At 42.3% G+C, this 20,484-nt stretch overlaps 1 protein-coding gene across 16 annotated transcripts in view; it reads left to right on the top strand.

The window, feature by feature from the left end:
• Nucleotides 1–15,515, top strand: part of TTC32 (tetratricopeptide repeat domain 32) — a 124,203-nt gene extending 108,688 nt beyond the window's left edge. For all 16 annotated transcript variants that reach the window (XM_021389690.1, XM_021389688.1, XM_021389691.1 and 13 more), the window contains one exon: nt 8,280–15,515. The gene's annotated coding sequence lies outside the window, so the exon portion shown is untranslated. The remainder of the gene's footprint in view (nt 1–8,279) is intronic.

Genomic DNA, 20,484 nt, shown 5'->3' with positions numbered 1-20,484 from the left:
CTCAGAGGTTCCTGCAAACATTTGCTTTGGGTTTCATCCATATGAGCTCCCATTCCTTGATATTTTTTACTTTGAATTTCAGATGTGAACAAACCAAACATCACTGAGCTAAAAATCAGCTGCAGTGATTCAGTGTTATGGATCCCTGAAACAAAACAACAAATTTTGTTTGGTTTGGGGTAAAATCCACGCAGTCTAAATGATCACAACAGTACTTACCTGGCCATAGTGAACCCTCAAGCCTGTAAAATCAGAGCTTCAGTTTTGTAATATAAACACTTGACTTATTTAAGGGGTTGCCAGCTTACTTCTTATCCTAGAGTAGAATACCTGAGAACACCTTTCTGTCTTGACAGAACAGGCTGGGTGAGAGCTCCCCCTCCTGTTTTAATTTTTTTTTAAACTGTGGCCTTGAACGTGACCCCTACATCTGTCCAGCTAGGGTTTACTAGTATCTGACCCATCTCAGTATGCTCACTTTACAGGTTATGGCCAGGGTTGCCTTGTGTTACCTTCCTTTCACAACAGAAAACCATTTCATGCTCTTATTTCTTCCCAATTTTCATTTCTATCTCTGATTAAAAAGTAAACTCTACTCATGGTGATAATGCAAACTGCCTAACACCAAACCGAGGGGCTGTTGTTGACAATGTCTTTCAGTACAGACTGGGAACACACTGCAGGGTCTTTTTTCTTGCCATTTTGTTTAAGTTTTCAAAAACAGTAACCAAAAAAAAAAAAAAAAAAAAAAGTGGAGAAATTGGCCCTTTTTTCCCCCCGGACAGACACTTGTCTGAAAAAGCAGAGGTAGTCATTTTGCTATGGTCTTTCATGTCACTAGTCGAATATGCATTGAAAGCCCAACGCCCTAAGATTCATTTTCAATACATTTGTGCCTTTTTCCGCTACAAATCTGCTCCTTGAATCACTGAAATCGTGCTATGCTCTGTGAAGCAGACTAGCCGTAAAGAAAACAATAATTGCTCGGTTAATCCTACAGTTATCAGTCTCTTCTACTTACTGTGTGGACAGGCCCACAGACGAAATGTCAGCTCCTTGCTTCTGAGTTTGGCATTGCTTCTAAGTTACTGTCCAGACATCCAACCTAGTTTGTGGTCACTGTTTGTTGGAACTGGAACTTGGTCTAAAGGTTGGATCCAACGTAAAGCTTTGTGTAAGTAAAACTGTGTCTCATTTCCTTGGGAAGAGGGTAGCGAAAGGGCAAGGGGTTTTTAATTTATCTAGTGAGTACTGCTGACATTTCTTGCGTTAACAACATTAGGAAGCTGCTGACAGTTTGTTTTCTTTATATCTTTTTGTTACATTTAGAATTCTTTGATGGGAACTGAGTATTTCATGCAGAATGAATGCAAATTGCAAGTCACAACAGAGTACAAGTAAAGGTGGAATTTTCCGTTCCGGACATGGCATTTGCTGGAAACCATAAAAATGAAATAACAAATTACAGAATGGAGATAATAGCATTTTAGAAAGCCACATTAAATTAGAACAGCTGAAGGCAAATTCTTTGCGGCCACTAACGCCAATTTGTGGATAAAAAGCCAAGAGGATTCTCAGAGATCTGTTTCTTAATTAAGTTAACATTTTCCTGCTGGTCTACGGAGTTTCCAGTGTGAATAACCCGTGCCTTCCTCACGGACCGTAGCTGTCTCATCCGTTTAGCTTCTTGGGGCCGAGGCGGTAGGTGTTCCTGCTCCGACAGGTTTGGGGACGCGGAGGCAGCGGCGGTGGGAGCCCACTGGAGGGCAATGCAGCACCGTCTATCCGACCTCACCCCCTGCATCTGCGCGACCCTTTTTAAAGATTTTTGATCTGAACTCTAATAACAGTTTACATTTCCACGTCCGTATTAGATCTGGGGTTCCACAAAGCACGGCCAGCACTATATGTTTTTGCTCTCTCCAATATTACATCGTCTATTTATACTGTGTGTTTTTGTAGCCCATGATGTAATATGACAAAATTTCAGCCATGTGCATCACACATGCAAGTCCGAGTGCAGCTGGGTTGTGTAGCACGGCTGAGGTAATGTCAAGAAATTTCATATTATATTTAAAATGACACCTGTAAAAATAATCTTCAATTTGTAATTTAAATACTGTAATACTCAATTATGTGAACTGACAGGAAGTGTCCCAGCGGTTTTGGAAAATAACATTCTTTTATCCATTGAACCTTTGATGCATTTTTGAACAGCCATAATGGAAGTTCAGATCATGACCTTCTGCTTTGAGAGAAAAAAGCCAGTGAGGAATCGGACCTTCTACACAGGGTAAAGTCATAGTGTTACAGAATCACTAAGGTTGGAAAAGATCTCTAACTTAATCTAGTCCAACCGTCCACCTACCACCAGTATTGCCCACTAAACCAAGTCCTAAAACAAAGTCCTCTCACCGTATATATTTTTTCTTTCTTGGAGTGAAATGTCAGCCATGCAGGCTTTATCACTACTTAAGCCAAGGAGAGCTCCAAACTGTAAATCTAGCCTGATTTCTAATTGTGTGCCTTGCTTATGTCAGCACATGCGTGTCATCTGTAAATATATACCCTGCTTTACTCCTACAGAGAGACTTCGAAGGTTTTCCTACAGTATACATCAGTAGCAATCAGATTCTATTAATGTGGGAGTGAGGTTTGTGACTTGGCCATCGAAAAAGCTCAGAAGTCTTCCAGATGCAGGAATCGGTCTTGGAAATCTATGGAACTGTTTCTTAAGTGTGTCTCTTTTGCTTAATTAGGGGGAGGAGCTGGAGGGAAAGACAAGACATAGGCTTTGTGCATGTAGGTTATGAATGTGATAGCCCTGGGATTTCTCCCACTGTAAATTACACTTTCTTCCCTAATTCTTTGGCATTTCCCTTATCCAAGAGCTGTTTCTTAAGGCTCTCGTGAACATTAAAACTCCCCCTCTCCCCAGCTTGTACCTGTTATTGGCTTCTGCAAAATCTAAGAGATTTCTCACATGCCCATTTCCATCATGTACTTCCGAAATACTGAATGTGACTTCCAGAGGGCTGTGTTTTGTGCCACTTAAATAAACTCTGTTCTTTCCATTCAACTCTGGTAACCTGATACTGCACAATAAATGCTAATAAGTTTCCTGTAGAGTAGTGCTCTTAAGACAGCTTATTTTTCATCCCTCCTTTCATGTTGTGCCCTTATTGATGACTCAGCCCATACCACAAGTGTTCTTAAAGAAGATAAAATGTAAATAAAAGTGAAAGAAGCTGGTCAGATAAAGCTCTCAGAAGGACTCGGAAAATGCTTCCTAAAGAATGCTGTTTTCTGCATCAAAAAGTTGCCACTTTTTAAGCTGTAGTAATGGCTACTGCTCTTCGTAGGAAGTTAAGGAAAAATGTTGCATTAAATAATTAACAACAGCCAATTAATGATTTGGTCTAGTGTAAATCATAGAATCATAGAATGGCTTAGGTTGGAGGAGACCTTACAGATCATCCAGTTCCAACTCCCTGCCGTGGGCTGGTTGCCCCCCAGCCAACTCAGGCTGCCCAGGGCCCCATCCAACCTGGCCTTGAATGCCTCCAGGGATGGGGCACCCACAGCTTCTCTGGGCAGTCAAGGACATACGACTTTACTGAACATGTTAGAGGTTAGAAATAGGTTTCTATTGATAAGCACAAGTTTTGCAGTGAGAAGTGTTTGCTGTTGATGTGTGCATGAGGTTGAGCATGGCAGTGCTGCAGAGCTGCGTGCACAGTAAGGAGAGGGAGAGCAGTGAGATGGTGCCTGCCCTCAGCAGCTTCCTGTGCTGATACTTCAGTGCTAGCAACAACACAGCTGGGCCTTCTTTCATGCTCGGTGAGGAAGGCGAGCACATCTCTCTCTGCAGCCTGCTTGCCTCACACAAAAGACAACAGGAAGGAAGTGCTCTGCTCTTAAAAGTTAGTTTCAGTCTAATGTTCTGAAAGAGCAGGTCACTTCAAAGTCCCACCACAGTATTACCACATGCCATCTGCTCGTTACAAATGTGCAAGGGAAATTATTGGTGCTTCTGCCTTGTTTCTGTGATCCAAATGTATGTAAGTGCCAATTAATTATTTTTAAACAGACACGTTCAGTTGTCTCAGTTGTCTCCCATCCTTCCATGCTTCATACATTGAAAATCTTCTTGGACTGTCAACTCTTGTAGTAGGAGACCACATGTGCCTACATTGCTCTGCTCTTGTGTGTGTTCAGATGTAAAAACACCACGGTGTCCATGAGAAAACCCAGGGAGGGCAATTGTCAGGTTCCATATGGTGCAAATGTGTGTTTTGTTGAAACACGCTAATTCCAGTGGCTGATACCATGCAGCTTTCCAATCAGTTACAAGCCATTATGCAGCTCAGGGTATGGTCCTTGTTGCACTGTTACAGAGCTGATGGCCAAGCAAGACCATTAGTTTGCCCTCTGCATATCCCAGACACTTTTACCCATATGCTGTATTACAGCCTTTTTTAGATAAGGTTGTTAAATCTTCTGCCACTTCAGCCGCATAAAGCTTCTCGTTAGTGCTGAGAGGAGCAAAGTTAAATTCCTTCCCCTGCTGTGATCTCTTGGAGTGTTGCTCATCTTGCCAAATTTCAGGTGTCTGGTCCAACCCAGTTGTGTCTATAGTCAGTGCAGAAATATATGCACCTTCAAGGAGCATTCTTCCCCACTGTATGAGACCTATAGGAGGATGGGTGGCACACAACCATCTCTCTGTTTATTATAGATGGAGGTTAAATTAAAAGCTTAGATTTTATTGCCTACTTTTATTGTGGTAAAGGTGGCACAAATCCTGCTTTTCAACCCTCACTGTCAGAGTCCACTTTCTGTGAACAGTGGGTAATAAATAATAAAACCTTTGAGAGGATCCTCCTACTAGGCTAATGGAGCATGATCTCAATCAGAGTCTTAAAAATGCTGCTTTAATAGAAACAGTAACTGATCGCTGTGGGGTTAGTCCTGATTTATGCCAGTGTAAGAGAAGGGCTTGTGCTCAGGTTTCCTATTGCATTCAAGCTAGCTAATTTTTCTCAGGGCACATTCATACCAATTTAGAGCTGAATGCTTTACTCATTTGTATGATGTATACATTTATTTTTAACTAGTACTTGTTAAAAATAAACTTTTCATCAGTGAACAGTCCAGGGTGGACAGATGACTCACATGTGCTACTGGGAATGGGATGAATCAGCAACACCATTTGATTCGTAGCACAGTCCCAGATCGAGCAGCTGTGTCTGGAGAGACTGGACATGCTCCATCTTTCAGCTCACTGCAGTCTTGTCCCCAGCATGACTGGCTCCCTCAGGTGGCAGATAGAGCAGAGGGGCCTGCCACGTTGTGAGGTGCAGAGGGACCTGCCCCAGGCCAGCACTGGGTACTCTTTAAGCCTGCTCTGTTCTCAGTGCTTGCTTCTCACAGCAGACTGACATACCTCAGCAGGGCTAGTTTAGAGTGAATTGATGTGGTGAATGATACCCCACTGAGCTCTACACTTACCTGGGAGCTGTGAAACCTTGTGAGAACTGTTCCTGAGGGAATTAGCCTCACCCATCAGCAGGGTGAATCCCTTGGCTGCCGGCAGCACTGAGATGGCCACCCCACAAGTAGCTCTGGGGCTGGCTTCAGACCAGGCATCTCAGCACTGCACATCTGCACAGTGCTCACGTACCCTGTGGCCGGGGGAGCATGATGAGGGTGCGAGGGTTCAGCTTCTGTTTGTGCTGTGTTAGGTGGTAGCCAGGGCATCGTCTGTGCACAGCCTCTGCATGAAGCTGGCCATACCTAATTGCAAGAGGAGAGTGTCTTTTCGCCTCCTCACATTTCCTGGGCATTTCCAGGAGACAAAGCATTCCAAAGCATGTTGCAGCCACGATCACAGAGTTATTACTGAACTATTACAGTTATATTGAGTCTACAAATATACATATTTATGCCCTCCTTTTAGACCAACTTTATGTTTTTCAGAGCTTAAAGCTGCAGGCCATTTTTTATTTTTGTTATTGAGAGCAGATGTGCCCAATTCCAATCATATTCTACTGAAGAATGTCAGGGTTGTGAGAGGTCGAATGGTGAATGCCTTTCAATCTCCATTATTATTTCCTCCACTCAATTGCCGCAGCAGGGAGACTACAGTCATTTAATAGAGACCTTCAAAATATTCAAATATATAACAGATCAAAACCTTCCTTGCACAATTTCAATTGCCTTCTTCCACTCCTGAATACTTCTCTGGTGATGCTGTTGCTTTACCCTGGGACTGGAGCTGAGCTTTGTCCAAATACTTCAACTGTGGACGCTGGGGAGATGCTATCTTGGTTTACAGTGTCATTTAACTCAGAAACCAACTCCTTTTAGGAAAGTGTTACCATGCATGCTACTGTGGTATGTCCCAGAGGCACACTGCCCCTTTGCCTGGGTTTTGTCTTGTCCAGATGTCCACATCAACCTCTTTGCCTTCATGCTGGAGCCCTCACTGCACCTTTGAGAGGTGCCAAAACCAGTGGCCAGATAGTTCAAAAAGCTGTTTTATTTCTGAAACATAGGCCTGGCAGTCACCAAAGTGGAAGGGAACAGTGCTGGATGGGGAAGGGGAGGAGGAAAAACCACGCACATAAGCCCAGCTCAGAAATGCAGCCTCAGTTTCCCCTGCTGTGCTTGGAAATGGTTCAGGATGTGTTGCAGTCTGTCACAGGCCCAGTGGAAACACCCACGCTGAAGACCAGAAAAGGCCAATTTTAGAACTATGACAGGTTCTTCCCTTTCCTTCTGGGGCCTTGGAAGGAGGATTATGGAGGAACGTGTGATTAATGCCCTCTCTCTGGGATGAAGAAAACATGATTGTGCACTCTTTCCTAGTCCCGTCCATCATCTTCAGTGATGCTCATGGGGAAGCTTATTCCTTCACATGCAACATTTGCAGAACTAATTTCCAAAAAATAGGAGTGGTTTTAAGTAAAACAAACATCATTTTGCAATTATCTACAATGCTTTAATGTTTGTTGATTTTCTCACTCAGCCAGGGAAAATTTTTTTGTCTCTCTGCAGAGCAACATTTTATACATCTGTTCTTTTTTTTTCCTGTGGGACTTTTTGCACTGAAAAGGCTCAGTGGGCAAACTGCTGCCCTCATGCTCTAAAGGCAGGGGGATGGAAGTGTAATTGGGAGATTTGAAGGAATGTGTGAGCTTTGCTACCACGGCTTGTCCTTTTTCAGTCAGCCCCCTGGTCTCTGCTGAATGCTGCGAGCTCTCAGTGTTTCTTCTTTTGATTTCCTGAGTTTCTAACTGAAACAAAAACCAGGCATGGAACGAAACTCTAAAACATTTCCAGTTTGGAAAAGAGATGTACGTAAATGCAGTATCCTTGGATGGGAGGTTTCTAGTGTTCAAGAGCACTAATAGTCTTGAAGACAGGCCTGCCAACTGGCTTTAGTGCTTTGGGCGTGAGGGCAGGCCTGCATACTTTCTCTTCAAATCAGTGGTTTTTAGGGGATTGTTAGAATGCACCGCTATTCGGAAATGGTGCCAGATGCAAAGCTATCAAATTCAAAACTTGTCACTTCATCCCTTCCTCCAAACACGAAAACTCCCATGCTGTGCTTCTCTTGCCATGCTAGGAGCCCTAACCTAAAATTGCTGTGAGCTTACACAGTGCTGACAGGATGGTTAACATTACACTCAGAAAACGCAATAGCTTGAGAAGGGATCTTAAAAAGAACTTCCTGTCTCTTAGTTTATTCAGACAGCAAGCACAAGCCAGAGGTAGAGCCAGGGAGCAGAGGGGGTCTCTGCATCGACACACTGCAGGCTGAGGCAGGCTGGTCGTCATTTATAACCTTGGTAGCTACTTCATTTTTCAGTAAGTAAAATAAAAACACTATTGGTGAGCTCACCACCTGACAGTGGAAAGCCTTGTGACTAGCAAAGGAACCCTTTCTGTCTGAAATCATGCCAAAGCCCTGAGCTATCCTGCTGGGTCTTCCAGAGGTGCTGGGAAAGCATCCAAGGCTACATTCGATCAAGAGGTTCAGATGGGCTGTGGCTACCAAGGGGCAAACACTTTCCTACAGGCAGTATCTTTTCTTTCACTGGTGTAAGCATGACCACTCCAGTTTGCCACACACATCCCTGTGGATGTGGGGATGTTTGGGACTGGACATGAGCAACCTCAGGAAGAAGGCTAGGATGTTCCTTTTGGCAGCGGTTGTTGTCTTACAGTGTTCAGTGATCAACATGCCTAATATGTGTATATATATCTCTTTGCAGATGACACCAAGCTGAGCGATACTGTTGACACACTGGAAGGAAGGGATGCCATCCAGAAGGACCTTGACAGACTCGATAGGTGGGCCCGTGTCAACCTTATGAAGTTCAACAAGGCCAAGTGATGGATCCTGTGCCTGGGTTGAGGCAATCCCAAGCAAAAATACAAGCTGGGCAATGAATGGATTGAGAGCAGCTCTCTGGGGAGGGACTTGGGAGTGCTGGTGGATGAGAAGCTTGACGTGAGTCGGCAATGTATGCTTGCAGCCCGGAAAGCCAGCTGTATCCTGGATTGCATCAAGAGAATTGGTAGCTAGCAGATTGAGGGATGTGATTCTCCCTTTCTACTCTGCTCTTGTGAGACCCTACCTGGTATATTGTGTTGAGCTCTGGGGCCACCAGCATAAGAAGGACATGGAGTTGTTAGTGAGTCCAGATTATCAGAGATGATCAGAGGCTGGAGCACCTCTCTTGTGAAGGCAGGCTGAGAAAGTTGGCGTTGTTCAGTCTGGAGAAGAGAAGGCTCCAGGGAAATGTTATAGCAGTCTTCTAGTGCATAATGGAGCATATGGGAAAGATGGGGAGGGACACTTTATCAGAGAATGCAGCAACAGGATAAGATGTAATGGTTTTAAAGTAAAATGGGGTAGATTTTGGTTAGACATTAGGAAGAAATTCCTTACCCCAAAGATGGTGAGGCACTGGAACTGCTTACCCAGAGAAGTTGTGGGGGCCTCATCCCTGAAAGAGTTCAAGCCCAGGCTGGATGGAGCTTTGGGCAATCTGGTCTAGAGGAAGGTGTCCCTGCCCATGGCAGGAGGATTGGAACTAGATGATCTTTAAAGGTCTCTCCAAATCATTCTATGATTCTGTGTGCACTCTTTGATCTCTTTTTCATCAAATAGTAGTGACAGCCCAGCCTCACCTTACAGAAGGGAAGTGCCCATCATAGAATGTGAAGTGCTCAGATGCTGCAGGAGTAGGAGCATTGAGCCACATAGAAATATGGGTTTTAAAAGCCCCCACCCGCCTCTCAGTGTAAGCTAATAGGAAAGCTCTCACCAGAAGGCTGCTTTTTTTGATAGATGAAGGACTCCAGAGAGAAATCTGAGATATACATTAGGCTCTCACACAAATCTAGGGAGTCATTTTAGTTGGAGCAACACTGAAGATTAAATATTATAGTTCACTGAAGGGGCTCAGAGTGGCAGTGAAAAAAGCCAGAATACAGTTAGCTAAATTCTCACAGCAAAATACGGAGCACAGTGTTTAATTAACCTCTTTCTCTGATTTCTCAAGAAAAGCCACGTTTGCTTCACCAGTTTTTGGGGAGTCTGCAGGACAGTTGTTGCTTCTTTCAGAGTGAAGTGCACTGAGACAACAGAGATGTCTTTTTTTTAAAGGGCATTGATGACTAGTGCCCCTTCCCTTAATACCACTCCGCAGCCAGGACTTCTGCAGTCTGAGCAAGGCTTTTGCCCTTGATGCCTCCCTCAGATGCATGGTCAATGTGAAGTTATTTACAAGTGGATCATTTGGCTCAGATATTTTTTATAAAAACACTTGAAGCAATGAGCTACACTGGCAGAATGCCTTGAGCAGAAGGTGTTAATTGATGAAAATACATCAACTTTTTTCCAAGGAAAATCTTCATTCTGTTGGCACAAAGATGGGTTATTGTCCACTTGAAAACATTGTTCAGGTGCCATGTGGGATTGAACACACCTCCATTCTCTGACCTGCCTTGTAAGTCATCTGCAGTGTGTTGTGGGGGTCTGATGGTAGCAGATTTTGGGGGCGACAGTGAATCATCAAGTAGTTTGGCTGGCAGAGAGCAGCAATGTTCAGGAGGCACCTGAAGCCTTCCTATCTGAAAATTAACATTTGTTAGCTGTGGCCTCTGTTTTTTTTTTTTTGTTGTTGTGTTTTCCTTTTTTTTTGTCCTCATCAACTTTCAGCAATTTCTCATCTGTCTTATTTTGGTGTCATTTTGGTATAAAATATTTGTGCTTTTGTTTCCAAATCCATTCAAAGGCCATTTAGAAAAATACAGTTTACTGATTAAAAAAAATAATAATAATCTGGAATGTTTTTACTATTGACCTGACAACCTTTTCCTCTTGTAGGAGAACCAACAATGAAAGGGGAAAGCTGCTTTTACAGAGCCCCAGGGTAGCCCTTTGAGTCTCTCTTACAAGAACTTCTGGAAGTACAGACAGAACTCTGTACTTTTATCAAGGATATGTTCTGAGAGTCCTCGGCGCTCAAGCAGTGGCCACCCAGCAGTGGTGCCGGGCAAGTTGCTGTGGTGTTAGAAAGGCTCCAAATGGGTGCTCCATAAATGCATGTGTTAACAGGGAGATGACGTCACTACCCCACTTCTCAGTCTTAGTTTCTTTTATATGTTTGGTATCAAAAGTGAGCGTGTTGACGGATAGATTCCATTTTTTCCCTCTTAAAGCTGAAAGGCTACTTTCCAGGGCTGCTTACAGCTACTGCTGGCCTCAGCAGGCCCCAGCAAGGTGAAAGGTTCTTGTTCCCCCAGAGGACTGACACATTATGATGGCTTCATTTGATTAAAAGGGGATGTTGATCATTAGTTATGACCAACTTTCTTTCTTTTTTTTTTTTTGGCAATCATTCAAAGTGTTCCCAGATGCCCATGAGGCTGTTGTTACCTGCAAATAAAACATATCTTTATAACAAGGACATTAATGTTAATGAATAATATCAAAATGTGCCATGTGCCTTTCCCAGGCCTTTTTTTTTTTTTTTTTTTGCATTTTGATGGATTGAATGATGGAAGGGAAACATATGCTTTCCAGATTGAACCCAAAGAGCTCACTAATTCAGAGTCCATGCTCCTTCAAGCTGAAGCCAAGCAGAGAATAAATTGCATAGCATTTGTCATTCACTTGGGATTAATTATTGAGTTTTAGAGGTAAGTAGCTGCACCAGTGAAGGTTACCAGTTTGTTCTTTAACATCTAGTTAGAGCATTGAAGGACCGAGGAGGAGGGGGGAGCTGGCCAAACACAAATAACTTGGATATTTCTGTCCAAAGTAAACTGGGTGGCAATGAAGGAGGTCAAATATTCAGCTCACAAAATCGTAAGCGTGTATAAAATCACCTTTTGTTGGTGATTAGTTCAATTGCATAAAGAATGGGTACTCCCTTCAGGTTAACATTAAAGAGTATAGACAGAACAACAGGAAAAGTCTTTTTTTTATTTTTTATTTTTATAGTTAGTGCCATAGGTGACCCGGAGTTGGTACAGGCTTGGGAGAACTGAATATTGTTCCCTGAAGGACTCCTGTCAGCCTTGAGCTTTGGACTTCTGAGAAAGGAATCTTCCATCTGTCAGACAAGACAGGGTTAGGACACTGGTCCCCAGGGTCCCCTTTGATTATGTGATGATGTTTAAAGGAAATTAGCTGCTGACTGCGATAGGGAAAGAGCTGGATCTGAGTTTGAAAACTAGGCAGTTTTTTGTTTCATTAAACACACATCTTAGCAGGAAGTTGAAAACATAAGGTCAAGAGAGAAGGGTTGTGCCAGGGGTGACGGTGAAAAGGTGATGGATTAAAATATAGTCTGATTTAGCTATTTTTGAGATGAAATGAGGCACTTGAAAAATGAGTTAATTAATCATCGTGTCTTAGCTATTCAAAGAGCATTTCCAGTGATCTGAAAGGTAGCTTTCCACATTTATGTTGTCACAAGCTGCAAAACGCTATGACCCTTCAGTTATATTTGTTCCCTCAGCAGTATTACAATAGAAACAGGTGAGGTCAACTGAGACATTGTGAAGGGCAGCAAGCTTTCAAATGATATTTTTGTTGCTGTGTCTGCTTTAGCATTTTGGCTTGAAGAACACTTTGGAAGTGACTCCCTGGACTTTTCAATGTGCTGTGTGTGATTTTCCCCCACAGAGCAGGATTCATGTGCCTAAGGTAGATTTTCTGGGAGGGACACTAAGCTGGAACCACTGCTTCAGGTGTGTACCAAGGACTTTCTAAATCCTATGGGAATAATAGGGATTGAAGCCAGTCATGAGTCCCTCACACAGCTTCAGACCAAATGTGCAGTGGGGAAGTTTGGCCCATGGAGCCAGTCTTAACCTAATCCCACACAACTCCCTGAACTGCTTAAAATACAGATGCGAGGGTTTCAGCACCAAGTGATCTATGCTTTGTGCTACATATTTAACTCAATGCCCTCCCCCGCTGCCTTTTTTCTTTCCCTGTGGCTTGACGCTCTTGGCAGTTACCTTGTGGCTGCCTCTCCAAAGCCAGCTCTACTCTGTTAATAATATTGAAGCCAAAAAGACCAACATTTGCAGTTCAGGCATCAACCATTGCTTGGCTTTGGTGGTACCTTGTGATCATGTGTACTTGTGAAGGAAAGACTTTTGTTCTGCTTCATGCACAGGAAATGGTGCACTGTGTAGTTTGGCATGTCTCTAGTGAGCAGTGTTACAAGAAGCTGTTAAACACCACATTCATTAAACACTGCTGTTCCTTTAATCTTGAGTTTTGCATTCACACCTTCGTCTGACTTGTTCTGCCAACTAGTAGTGAAAATGGCTCATCATAATAACCAGCTTCTCTGCTTCTCTCTTGAGCTCCAAGCCAACATCCATGGACAAAACTGGACATGGGTCTAATGGGGAAAAAGCTCCTTGGGCAGCACCTGCCTTATGTGGTGCTCTGCCTTGTGGGGTGCCTCTTCCCTCAGGCCTGCATCCAGGCTGCCCAGCCTCTCCTTCCTCAACCTCCTTCCCCAGTCTGGGGCACTGAGAAGAGCAGTCAAGGCCTGTGTTGCTTGTTTTTTTTTCCTCAGATGTTAAATGTGATCAGTGCTCTGTCAGTATTTTCTGCCTCATTTCAAGATGAACTTAACAACTTCAAGTCAACTCCATGAAGGCTGTTTGTGTGCATGCAATTTCAGTAGCATCTCCTCAAGGGAGCATGCATCTTTGGGAAATATAAAATAAACACACACTCATACTGCCCTGCAAAGTAAACTCCCCAAGTTGCAGTCAGAATTTAATTTCAAGTATTGCTTTTTTTTTCCTCCTTTAGACAGCTGAATTGAGCCTGCCATCTCCACAAAAAGGGATGCATACAGTAGAACTGCTGAAGCCTGTAAGCTATTTATTTTCTATATATTTTAAGTTTAAAAAAGATTGCCTACAGGAAATTGCAGGAGAAGTCTGCAGAATTGTGGCCATATACCAAACTGTATGAAGCTCTGTTGATGAAAGGATCTGGCCCAATAACAACAACAAAAAAAGCCTTCATCCAACCCTACCCAGGAAAAAATAAGTAAAATAACTCCCATCCTGTCTTATTCTTGCAGTTCTGCCTTCAGGTTTAATTTTCTCTCCCTCACTAGCTGTGTTCTACAAAGCATGAAGCTTGTAATCACGTATTTGTTAACCGCACAGTGAAAATAATCAAATTGTCAGTTTAATTCTGCATGTGCCTTCTCCTGTTAGTATTTCCTTGTAAATAAAGATGAGATGAAAAAGACACTGGACAGTAAGCACTGGACACTCATAACAACCTGTCAGATATGGTCTCATTTTTCTACCCTACTTCCTACAGCACTTACTCCTAGAAAGACCTTATGGATGCTACCATCACAGATCTATTCACAGTCTGTAGGAGTTTGGCTAGATGCACAAGCATCCTTAGAGATCTCCATCAAGTCGATCACTGTCTCTCTTGAGGAGTGGAGAGGAGAGTAGTTTTAGGTATCAATCGTTGCTTTACTCCTTTCTCTTCCCCTTCCTCTGGAGTTACTTATAATAACTTGTAAACAAAACTACTGTAAGCCAAATGATCTCTCTGAACTGTTTGACCTACAAAGGGATCTGCAGTTTGGCTGCTACAGAGAGAGAAAAACACTTTCTTTGCCTGTTTTAGTAACACACTAGGGAGGAAAACTGATACACTGACTTTTAGTTGTGTTTACAGAGTTGATGTCTTTAGGGGCATATTTAAATTCTGTGTGTGACCAAGGGGTACAACACTAGTAATGAGTTCTTCCAATGGAGAGGACGCCAGAGTAGTTTTGATAAGGTTCTGAGCACCCGAGTTCTGATTATAAGCTCAAGGACCAACCTTTTTTCACTACTACCTCTCTACACTGATAACATTAACTGAAGCCAAATACACTGCCTCCATTTCTTATCAATGAACATAATATTGGAATATAGCATATGGTGCTGAGTCTTTCTCATAACATTATGTGGGTCTGTAACAGAATAAATCAAATTTTTGGAGTTGAATTATTCTTCTGAGCCATGCATGCACTGTTGGTTCAGCCAGGCTCATTCTGGGGAAGAATGTGCTGGCTTCTATGCAACTGCGTCAACCAGGGCAGGGGTGGCTTCTCCTGCCTCTGCTGAGGTGAGGTAGCAGTGCCCATGCAATAAGCTGCACTAACTCAGGTGAGGAGCTGCATCCGTTAAGTTTCCAAACCTTGTCACTCACCAGAAAAAAAGCAGTGAAGATTTAGGCATTTGGCTTTGCTAAGTGGAAATTCTTTGATAATAATCTTTTTCTTGAGGAACATTCAGCAGAGAAATGTATAGCAGACATGAGTGAAAGGCTGTAAGTTAGGAGATATATTAGTAATTGTTACAGATGAAGTTTAAAGAGTTGTCAGGGAGAAGCAAACTTGCTTCCAATAGCAAGCTTACAGGTCATTTAAAATATTTCATAGTTATTTTAGGCTTCAGATGCAAAGATAAATCTTTTCATTTCTTTTTTTTCTTTTTTTTCTTTTTTTAGGAGTAAATTTAGTGTATCATTTTCTGCAGTAAAATTTACTCTCTCAAAAGAGATGTACCTTGTGATTGGCAGCCTGTATGACTGTTCGTTAGGGAGCTGCCTGCCATTAGTCAACAGATGAAAGGTGTGGAAGCTGCTTCTCCAGGGAGATAAAACTCTGTTCCCTCTCACACAGAGCAGAGGTAGAAGTGGGAAATCATGACAGAGAGGCTGTGAAGGAGCTCAAATCTGTTCACATCTAGTTAAGAAAGATTTCATCTCTTTGTCTGTTTATGGATTTGCCTGAGCTTTTTGTAATGAATTTCTCACTGGATTCCTTGTTTATGTATTTTAGAAGCCTGTATTCCTGGAGAACCTAATTTCTGAAAACTGTGCTTTCACACAACTTCCATCTTGAGTGTATCCAGACATGGAATAAATAAAAAGATGTTAACTACAGCCATGTGAAAGGTCCTCATGATCCAAGGGTATTTAATGTGCCTTTCTGATACTGCAGCTTTGGATTTCCAAGGGAAAGAAAAGAGGATGTTCATAAATGGATATATGGACTTAGGTGTCTTCCATGGGCAGGGTCAGTAGTCACACAGTGTGACCGTAGGCAGTAATAGAGCTGGAAAGGCAGACCACAGTTTGAATGAAAAGTATGAACAAGCCCTCACATCTTGTGTACAAAAAAGAAGTGTTTATAAGAGAGGCAGATTTTCAAGGTGCAATAGCCTCTGCTTCTGCATTCTTAGAGGTGATATCAGATGTGCACATCCATGCCCATGCAAGGAATTAGAAGTGTGGCAGCTCATGTCTTCAAACTGGTCATCCAAAGGCATGAGCCACCACTCATGTGAACATAAGCATATCCCTTCATTGTTCACTTTCCATCTGATTTGCCACGGGATTCACTCCAGCTCTGACTTTTATATGGAAACACAATGCCTTTGTCCTGGCTTAGTCTTGCCGTATTTTCAACCTCCATACTGAGTCTGATGAGCACCAGAATCTTCAGGAGGGGAAGCAGAAAACCCCATATTTAGCAGTTTTGGTTAGCAAATCAAAGATATTTATTACAAGGGACAGTTTTTCAATCTCAAATAAGTATAGTTTAAATCTATACAGATAAAGTTATATCACCTTAGCAATACATTGTTTATATTTAGCTGGTACAACTCTGGTTATTTTTGTCAACCTTCTGAGCAGCCAAGCCATCTTTCCTGTCCAGTCCAAGCGTGCTATGTCTTTCTTCATTGAGATATTAGATGACACAGGTAAGATGTATCACAACAAAGTCGATTGTCTTTTTTTCAGTGTTGAGATGGTCATTTGCCCTACTCTTCTTTTGCTGTGAGCACCAGGAAGAGAAAGTTTGTTCTTATAGTCTGTCTACATTGCAGTGGAAGATCTGAACTCTTCTCCCATTTACAGGTAGGACAAAGTTTACAGTGTTGGGACATCGTGGGTCCAATACATACTCTGTCACCACTACTCAGATCAACAAAAGGTGCTAGCACATAACTCCATTCTGTGAAGAAGACATTTCTTTCCTTTAATGAGGAACAATGTTCTTCTCTACTGCTTATTTTTCGTTACCACAGTTTTAACTGTTAAATAATAATAATGTATTCATAGAATCATAGAATCACTTGGGTTGGAAGGGACCTCAAGGATCATCAAGTGCCAACCTCCCTGCAGCAGGCAGGGCTGCCAGCCTCTATATAAGTACTACATCAGATTGCTCAGGGCCCCATCCAGCCTGGCCTTAAACACCTCCAGGGACTGGGCATCCACAACCTCTCTGGACAACCTGTTCCAGCACCTCACCATCCTCTCAGTGAAAAATACACTGTATTAATGCAGTGCTTTGGATTTTACAAACAAAATCAGCATTACTCATATTTTCTTCCTCAAACATAGACAGTTTTCAGCACAAATATGAAATGTGCTTAGATCCAGCACACTCCACAAGTCATAAGCAAAGCTAATGAAGATAGTAAGGAACCTGTACCAGTTCACACCAAGCAGTGATTTACTACATGCCTTTTTTTTTTCCTACTTCCTAGACTATAGCTTGTCCTATTAAAATGGAATGAAGTGGTAAGTGCTTTACTAAAATAAGATCACTACTCTACTTTTAGGTAATAAAGAACATGTATTTTTGAGCATTGATTTAAAATTTTTTCTCTCTCATCTTTCATATGCAGCAGGAACATAAGAAGTTCTTTTCTTTTTTGATGGAAAGACAATGGTGACTACAGTCTGTATCATATCACCTAGGAGGTGTATTTGTGGATTGGCAGCTTGGTGTACTGGATGCAGCAGAAACGCAGCAGAAGAACAGTTCTATGTCTTGGAGAGTTTTAGTCAAGGTATTGCACAAGGGATCTTAAATGGATGTAAACAGAATGGTGTGAGCTTGTGGAAAGCCAGGACAATGTTGCCAAGCATGATGAGCAGCCTGGTATTCTGCTCTCATCTACCAAGGTCAGCCAGGAGCTTTGCTGGTGCCATAGTAACTAATGGAAAAGTGGAATCGGAAGATGTTGTGAATAAGGAGTCTCTGAAACTAGTCCTAGTGGGTATTTGAAAAGGTCTTATTCCCATAGTGTGCTATTTGAGCTTGCTGCAAGGATTGTAGGTTAGCGTGGTCTGTAGGTATGACACCTTCATTTACCAAGTTCTGATCCTTTCTGAATCCTAAGGAATTTGCAGAGACAGTACAGAGGCATGTGAGTCTTTGAAGGGCTGGAATTCCTCCCGAGGAAGATGTTTTCTTCTGGTGTTCTCCCAAGGTCCTTCACTATTTCTGCTTTCACAAAAAAATAAATCACTCAGAAATTGCTTTACTTTTCCTTTCACTGAAGACTCTAACCAAACATATTCATTTTATCCCATCACACTGTTTAATCTATGATTTGACTGGTATCCTTTGCAGATGATTTTGCAATAAAAGCTTTGTTGTCTCGCATCTTGTTGATCAAAACCATAGTTTGTATGAGAAATGCATTTGTATTTTTAAATGCAGTTTGGAATTCTGATACTTGCTTACAAAAAAAAAACAGTGTTGAAATTAGAAACGGAACAAAATGTTTGGCAGTCTTCACAAAAGCTTAGTTTATCCATTAAAATCTGAAACTGTAATAAAACTTACATTAAAAAAAATCTCAATTTCTGCATTTTTTATGTCTCTACTACTGAAAATTGGCAGTAGTAATTCACTTCTGTCATTTCTCAGTTTTTAACCTCTTGGGCCTTGTTAATGGATTTTAATCTAAGCAAAAGAAATCAAAGCAGATGTACATAAAGCTGCAACAGGCGCTTCAGCATGGTGATCATATGTCAGTTGTCTGTCTAAAGGGTAAATCGTATCTGGAAAAAAAACACCACCAAAAGTCCAATGAATAGAACTTCCAAGGGCGCAGCAGTGCTCCAAGAGTTTAAGACCTATTTTTGGAAGCACCTCTGGCACTTTGGAGTTTATTGGCGGAGCTGTGCCTGCAAGTGTAGGTAGTCACTCCTGCCCTTGCTGTGTTTGAAGCCAGGCAGAGTACTCAGAACAAAGCCCTGGCAGATGGTTGGGTGTGTACTCTAATGTGGAGAGGTGCTACAAGGGGTCCTGGGCTACTGACATTCTTGTTCTTCATGCAGACTTCTCCAGAGGTGTGTTGTGGTCAGCAGTCAATGCTCTGCAGTGTGCAAATACAGACTTCTTTGGTTCATCTGTCACTACTGAGAACATTCCTTGAATAACAGAATCATGGAATCATAGAAGCACTGAGGTTGGAAAGAACACTAAGATCATCTAGTCCAACCATCAACCTGTCACCACCATACCACTAAATCATGTCATGAGATACACAAGCTTATATTCTAGACTGCAGTACAAAATCAAATATATTCCTCAGTTTTAAATATATTCTACAAACTAGCTCCAGCCCCTCCTCTTTGATCCTCTGTGCTCAATTCACTTGAGTGATACCACTCTCTGGTCTTGTCATAATATCTGCATGGTATTTTTCTTCCACTTTTTTTTTTTTTTTTCCTGTAGTTTCTGCTCTCGAGACTCATTATTGCACTGACAAGCTATTTCCTCTGAAAAATGTAGGCAGAGCTTCTCCATTTCTTGTGAGCGGCATATGGATGCCAGGTCCAGGGGTCAGTGCTACATGGGTATGGACTGGCAGGATGGCCCCATGCTGATCGCTGTGTGGTGGCTGTAGTTCTATCATAAAGCCAACTCCAGGCTCAGAGGTGATTAGGAAACGAGAAGGCCTGTTTCTAGATCAGAGCACCAAATGCTGCTAATGTAAAATGAAAGTAGAAGTGAAAAGAAACAAGCCATGTAAGTATGGGAATATAGTTAATTTATTATGGCAGGTCTATAGCTTGGCTCTAATCCTTCGTTTGGAAATCAAAACCAGACTGCTGGAACCCACCTGCCAGACTCAATCTGTTTCATAATTACCTGTGGGTTTCTATTTTTGTTTACCTTAATAGCACAGTAAATACTGCTTCTGCCTTTGTTTATGACTTATTTAAGTGATGCAAATATCTTGAAGAAATTGTGTTTTTAATAGCGCTCCAGTGACTACCTTCTTTCACCTCCCAAAATAGAAGCCAATGGATCAGGCCTCCAGCATCATCTGTATTAGAGGGGGAAAGGGCTTGTAGTATGCTGCCAACCCTCATGTTTATAATGATCTTCAGTTTTTAGTTGCTGCAAATGATTAGAAAACAGGGGGGGTTCTTTTTTCTCTTAAGAACAGAGCCCATTTCTGTAGGGAGAAGTCCAGAAGTCACATGAATTACTGCTAAAATTTGAAATGTAATTTTCATTGCCCATTTCTAGATAGCCAAGGGTGGGAGAAGGACAAAGAGTTCTTTCCCTTCCTGCACACAGGAGATGTGTGAGGTAGGATCGAAAACACTCAATACAGGAGAAATGCCTTGGTTGGGCCCCTTCTACCTATGTGCTCAAAAGTTAGAATTAGCTCTGTCTCTGCCTATTATACACTGTGCATTGCAGGCTGATTTTACCACATGTTGGAGAGAGAAATTCCTCTCTCTCCTGAACTCTGTGGTGTCTCACACAGTACTTAGAAGTGGAAGTAGTAACACAGTGGAGAGAAATGCAGTGCTTTGCCCAGCAAATGTTTGCAGGTGGTGCTCATCTCCTCCTGCTCTTTTTTTTTGAGTACCTTTCAGAGCCAACATGTTTTTCAGCATCAGAGTTTTCCTCTTGTGGTTTGTTAACTCAGCAGTGACCAAGGGGATCTACAGTGTCAGACAATTGCCCAAAACAGATGCCTTGTGTCAATATGCTGAAATGAAGCCATCTGCAAGAGAGGAAAGGGGACTTCTGGGAGGTCTGGGCTACAGGTGACTTCAGAGAAATCCAGGTTACAGCAGCTAATAAAGAG

The sequence above is a fragment of the Numida meleagris genome, chromosome 3 (assembly GCF_002078875.1).
Source record: "Numida meleagris isolate 19003 breed g44 Domestic line chromosome 3, NumMel1.0, whole genome shotgun sequence".
NCBI classification, from domain to species: domain Eukaryota; kingdom Metazoa; phylum Chordata; class Aves; order Galliformes; family Numididae; genus Numida; species Numida meleagris.
The sequence above is the reverse complement of the archived record's forward strand: the minus strand, read 5'-3'. Positions and strand labels throughout refer to the sequence as shown.